Genomic DNA, 5,938 nt, shown 5'->3' with positions numbered 1-5,938 from the left:
CTGATAAAATCCTTAAGAGCTTGGTCTCTTTTAATTCACTTGGTCCAGCGCTGCAGAAAAAAATCTTATTTTTTTATTTTTTTTAATCTACTGCCATCTTTTACCACCGACGACTCCAGGGAGTGCTCGGAAGGATTGTAAGCTGCAGGACCAAAAAGACTCGCTCTACATGTGAATTGAGATGGTGCTTTATACCACTGTTTAACTGTACTTCACTAGGGGCGCGTTCCCATCTTTTCCTTTTTTATCTCATACTTAGAGGGTTTATTGGCACCCAAGTCTTTATAATGCACATACTGGGAAGATTTTTTTTTTTCTTTTCTTTTCATCTATCGGGGGAATGTTTTTCTACCACTTTGTATGGTTCCTTCTCCATTTTTTAACCCTTTTGCTCCAAAATGTGGGACTGTTTACAAATGCAGTCAGTTTTGTGAAAAATCGCACGAAACATTCATGATCACTGAAATAAGTGAAACCAATGGTAAATTCCCTCACATGTTCTTGTCTATAGGGCAGTGTTGGCCAAAACTGCATGCAGCTTTTTTTTTTTTCTTAGGGGCCGTGCAGCTCACCCCCAAGCCCATAAATGATTTTGCAGTTTAAAGGGGTACTCCGCTGCTCAGCGTTTGGAACAAACTGTTCCTGAACGCTGGAGCGGGGAGCTTGTGACGTCACATCCCACCCCCTCAATGTAAGTCTATGGGAGGGGGCGTGACGCCCCCTCCCATAGACTTGCATTGAGGGGGCGCGGCTGTGACGTCACAAGCTCCTGGCTTCAGCGTTCGGAACAGTTTGTTCCAAACGCTGAGCAGCGGAGTACCCCTTTAATACAAAAGTGCAGTATACAGGACATAGGACAGCGGGCGCTACTCAGCGGCCAGGAACGCACTTCCCCGGGAGGGGATGAATAGGTTCTGAAGACGCCGTGCTGAGCACGTTATCTGCAATATCATTGCAGCGGGTGAATATGATGTCCTGTATACTGCACTTATGTATTAAGTGAACAAGCGTTTGGATAAAGGGGACATATAAACGCAATCCCTGTGAAAGTGTCATTTTTCTACATGTGAACGTGCATAACTATTCACCCCCCCTAAAGTCAATACTTTGTAGAGCCACCTTTTGCGGCAATCACAGCTCCAAGTTGCTTTGGATAAGTCTCTATGAACTGCCACCATCTTACCACTGGGATTTTTGCACATTCCTCCTTGCAAAACGTCTCCAGCGCCTTCCAGTTGGATGGTTTGTGCTTGTGAACAGCAATCTTTAAATGGGCACTGTCAGATATAAAAACTTTTCATATGTTGTAAAGCATGCAAAACCAATAGCTTTTGCAATTGCTTTCATTAAAAAAATTTCAGTATTTCATACTTGAAAAGACAGTAAATAAAACTGCCTCCTGGGATACATACTAGTCCTGCTGTGTCCACTCGTCATCACCTACGTCATGGACACACTTCATGAGTGACAGGTCTGCAGATCTAAAGCTGCTGTGATCGGCTCCCTCACTGTCTCTGTTTACTTCTCAGTCTCCTGTGTGAGGAGAAGGGGGGAGGGGTGGGAGTACACTGCTGCCTGTGAGGAGAAGGGGGGAGGGGTGGGAGTACACTGCTGCCTGTGAGGAGAAGGGGGGAGGGGTGGGAGTACACTGCTGCCTGTGAGGAGAAGGGTCAGGAGTACACTGCTGCCTGTGAGAAGGGGTGGGAGTACACTGCTGCCTGTGAGGAGAAGGGCGGAGGGGCGGGAGTACACTGCTGCCTGTGAGCAGATGATGAAGGAAGCTGGTGACTGAATGGAGGATTGTTTTGTTTAAAAAGGAAGTGTCCCTGCCTGCCTGTATGTATGTTTGTGTGTATATGTATGTATATATTATATATGTATGTATGTATGTGTGTATATATATATATATATAAATAATTGTGTGTGTGTGTGGATATATATGTATGTGTGTAAATCTGTGTCTAGGTAATGTGCATGTGTATAAATAAAGTCAGTGTATCTAATACAGAGGGACTACAATCATATGCCTCCAGCTGTTGCAAAACTACAACTCCCAGCATGCCTGCACAGCCAAATGATGTGTGGGCATGCTGGGAGTTGTACTTTTGCAACAGTAGGAGGAACACAGCCTGCAGCAACACTGCTGTAAATCTGAGTTTTACCAATCATGTGACTACAACTCAAAGGATGGTGTGGGCATGCTGGGAGCTGTAGTTTTGCAAAAGCTGTAAGCACACTGTGTGTGTATAGCATAAAACCAGAAAGGAAAGGGTTACAGATGCTCACTCCTGAGACCAGTGACTGCGGAGAGTGAGGGAGAGGGAGTGGTTATCACCTGAGGAGAAGAAAGAGACCTGCCCCCCCCTGCTTCTGGTCGACAACATTAAAGGGCTACTCCGCTCCCCAGCATCCGTAACATTGAGTTCCTGAACGCTGTGTGCGGGCTTCCGTGTTCACGCCTGCCCTCTCGTGACGTCACAGCCTGCCCCCTTAATGAAAGTCTATGGGAAGGGGGCACGACGGCTGTCACAACCCCTTCCCATAGACTTGCATTGTGGGGGCAGGAAATGATGTCACATGATGGGGCGTGACATCACGAGGGGGTGGGCGTGAACACTGAAGCCCTCACACAGCGCTCAGGAATTAAATGTTCTGGACACTGGGGAGTGGAGTAATCCTTTAAGGTAATTCAGAAATAATAGTGAGGAGAATAAGGAATGAATCGCACTCACCACTAAGATGTCCCAAAGAAACCGATCCTTTATTGCACGGATGGTAATAGCAGCATATTACAGAAGAAAAATCTTCATTAAGCGGGGAGTGAGAGCAGCCGCTCTCGAGACGCAGGGATACACAAGTGGGTGGCAACTAGTTTCGCCCCCTCCCATAGACTTGCATTGAGGGTGCGGGGCTATGACATCACGAGCTGCCGGCTCCAGTGTTAAGAACAGTTTGTTCAAAACGCTGAGTGGCGGTGTACAATATTTAAGGAACGTACAATATTATTAAATGTATCATACGGTCTGTACAGACCTTTAAACAGCAACTGGATGAATATTTGCAAAAACATAACATTAAGAATATAGTCCCTGATTTTTTTGCATCAGTGACTACAGGTGACGTCTTCTCTATAGTGAGGAGAATACACAATGATATCAGTGACTACAGGTGACGTCTTCTCTATAGTGAGAACAATACACAATGATATCAGTGATTACAGGTCATGTCTTCTCTATAGTGATGAGAATACACAATGATATCAGTGACTACAGGTGACGTCTTCTCTATAGTGAGGAGAATACACAATGATATCAGTGACTACAGGTGACGTCTCCTCTATAGTGATGAGAATACACAATGATATCAGTGACTACAGGTGACGTCTCCTCTATAGTGAGGAGAATACACAATGATATCAGTGACTACAGGTGACGTCTTCTCTATAGTGAGGACAATACACAATGATATCAGTGACTACAGGTGATGTCTTCTCTATAGTGAGGAGAATACACAAGGATATCAGTGACTATAGGTGACGTCTTCTCTATAGTGAGGAGAATACACAATGATATCGGTGACGTCTTCTCTATAGTGATTAGTTCAAATCACTGGGGTATGACTTACAGGTTATAAAATCACAATTTATTGGGTATATTTAGATAAAACACATATAACCCCTATACACAAAACACTGAACCATTATTCACCTGTGACCGCAAAGAGAAAAAATATCACAGAGAATAGAAACCAAACAAATACTAAACACCACCATAGGTATTGCACATATTGTAGTCAGTGCTACACAGTGACTAATGCATCAAGAATGAGACCCCTTACTTAGTCAGTTCGGGTGGTCCCTTAATTATTGCACGTTTCCCAGGGGCTAGATTGCACGGGATGTGAAGGGTTAATTGCTGGAGGGAAGACTAATGTGTGCTATCCCTACACTTCCTATCAATCCCTCAAAGTGTAGTGCAATCATGTCCCTACTAGCACCTTCCCCTAACTGTGTGGCATGTAGCTGGTGCACTCGTCCTAATAAGGACGCCCCCCATGCCTCAGGACCCTGTCCCTATGCTATAGCAGTCCTATTAAACAGTGTACACAGAGTAATGGAGAAAGTGCTAACGTGCTTGTGCTTAATGTGCAAAAGATAACGCCATAAAGCAATGCCTTTAGGAGAATTATTTGAAATGAACAAGAGAACCTGATCTCCAACGCAGCGTTTAGCGTTTCATTTAGCGAGACAGTCTAGGTCATGGTGTCCCGGCAGGGGGGGGGTGGCAGTGGCAACCAGTCTCACCCATGGCGGTCTTTTTATATTTTCAAGACACTCCCTAAGAGGGATTTCTGGATTTTTACATATGTGGATGTCTTGCAGCTCTCAAACATCTTCACTTGATTAAATGTGGCGCTAATCTTGAGCAAATTTGGCCACCCCCACTATAGGTGGCACTGGCACCAGCGTACTCCAGAGTATACAGTTATATACAAAGCTCATAAGGACCATGTGCAATATTACAGATTTAGATGGCCTACATGTTCTCCTTAGGTCTGTGCAGTTATCCTGGCTCCAGAAAGTTAAACAGATTTGTAAATTACTTCTATTAAAAGAAATCTTAATCCTTATAGTACTTACGAGCTGCTGAAGATGAGTTGTTCTTTTTTGTCTAAATGCTCTCTGATGACACGTGTCTCGGGAACTGTCCAGAGTAGAAGCAAATCCCCATAGCAAACCTATTCTACTCTGTGCAGTTCCCGAGACAAGCAGAGATATCAGCAGAGAGCACTGTTGCCAGACAGAAAAGAACAACTCAACTTCAGCAGCTGATAATTTTTGGAAGGATTAAGATTTTTTAAATAGAAGTAATTTACAAATCTGGTTAACTTTCTGGAGCCAGTTGATATTAAAAAAAATAAAAAATTAAAAAAATGTTTCCTGGAATACCCTTTTAAGCTGAGACCGCCATGAAGACAAAGCAAGATATGCAATGAATGATAAAAAAAAAGAATAGATTCTGAAGCAGATTTTTTTTATTGAAACTTGTAAAAATTTATATTTGGACACAATTGCTTAAAAAAAAGTTACATGTCTAAACAGTCAGTAGAAAGACGAAGTATATAAATAAGACAAGCAAAAGAATGACTTAAAAAAAGAACATGAGCAAACTGTATACAGAAGGTATCACATATAGAGGTAAAGTGCAAGTCCTTACACCAGTGTGCCTCCAGCTGCTGCAAAACTACAACTCCCAGGGTGTAGTTTTGTAACAGCTGGAGGCACACTGGTTGGGAAACACTGCCGTACACCATTAGAAAATTTGCATTGTATTTTATCCTTCTTTAAATAAACGAGGCCGAGCTGCAATATCTGACCCGACCCATAGGTGGCACTCTTTCCGTAGAAAGTCTTTAATTCAATTTGCAGATGTAAATTTTCGATAAAATTCTTCTTTGTTAAAAAGTTTCAGATCACTGGAGTTTCCATCATTTTATAATAAGGTACAATAAATTAGAATTAATATAGTAAACTCTGTATATAGGGCATTAAGGTATCAGTAGCACAAGGTACTTGAAGGACTTCTTGTATAGCAGCTCTAAGTAGTATGAGGCTTTGGAGAAGATCCACACTGGAAAGAAACAAAAAAAGGCACTTTTATTTTTTATATATAACACACACACAAACACATTTTATATGTGTATATATGTGTAGGTGTATTATATATACACACACACATACATATATACACAGGGTGGGCCATTTATATGGTTGATGATATTAACTTCCTGTTTGTAGCACATTAGTATATGTGAGGGGGGAAACTTTTCAAGATGGGTGGGGACCATGGCGGCCATTTTTAAGTCGGGCATTTTGAATCCAACTTTTGTTTTTTCAATAGGAAGAGGGTCATGTGACACATCAAACTTATTGGGAATT

The 5,938-nt window shown here is 42.5% G+C and overlaps 1 protein-coding gene across 5 annotated transcripts in view; it reads right to left on the bottom strand.

Moving 5' to 3' along the window:
* Positions 1-5,322: 5,322 nt before the first annotated feature.
* Positions 5,323-5,938, bottom strand: part of LOC130267456 (NAD-dependent protein deacetylase sirtuin-3-like) — a 49,538-nt gene continuing 48,922 nt past the window's right edge. For all 5 annotated transcript variants that reach the window (XM_056517304.1, XM_056517303.1, XM_056517302.1 and 2 more), the window contains exon 8: positions 5,323-5,630. The gene's annotated coding sequence lies outside the window, so the exon portion shown is untranslated. The remainder of the gene's footprint in view (positions 5,631-5,938) is intronic.

This window comes from Hyla sarda, chromosome 4 (genome assembly GCF_029499605.1).
Source record: "Hyla sarda isolate aHylSar1 chromosome 4, aHylSar1.hap1, whole genome shotgun sequence".
Lineage (NCBI taxonomy): Eukaryota > Metazoa > Chordata > Amphibia > Anura > Hylidae > Hyla > Hyla sarda.
The sequence above is the reverse complement of the archived record's forward strand: the minus strand, read 5'-3'. Positions and strand labels throughout refer to the sequence as shown.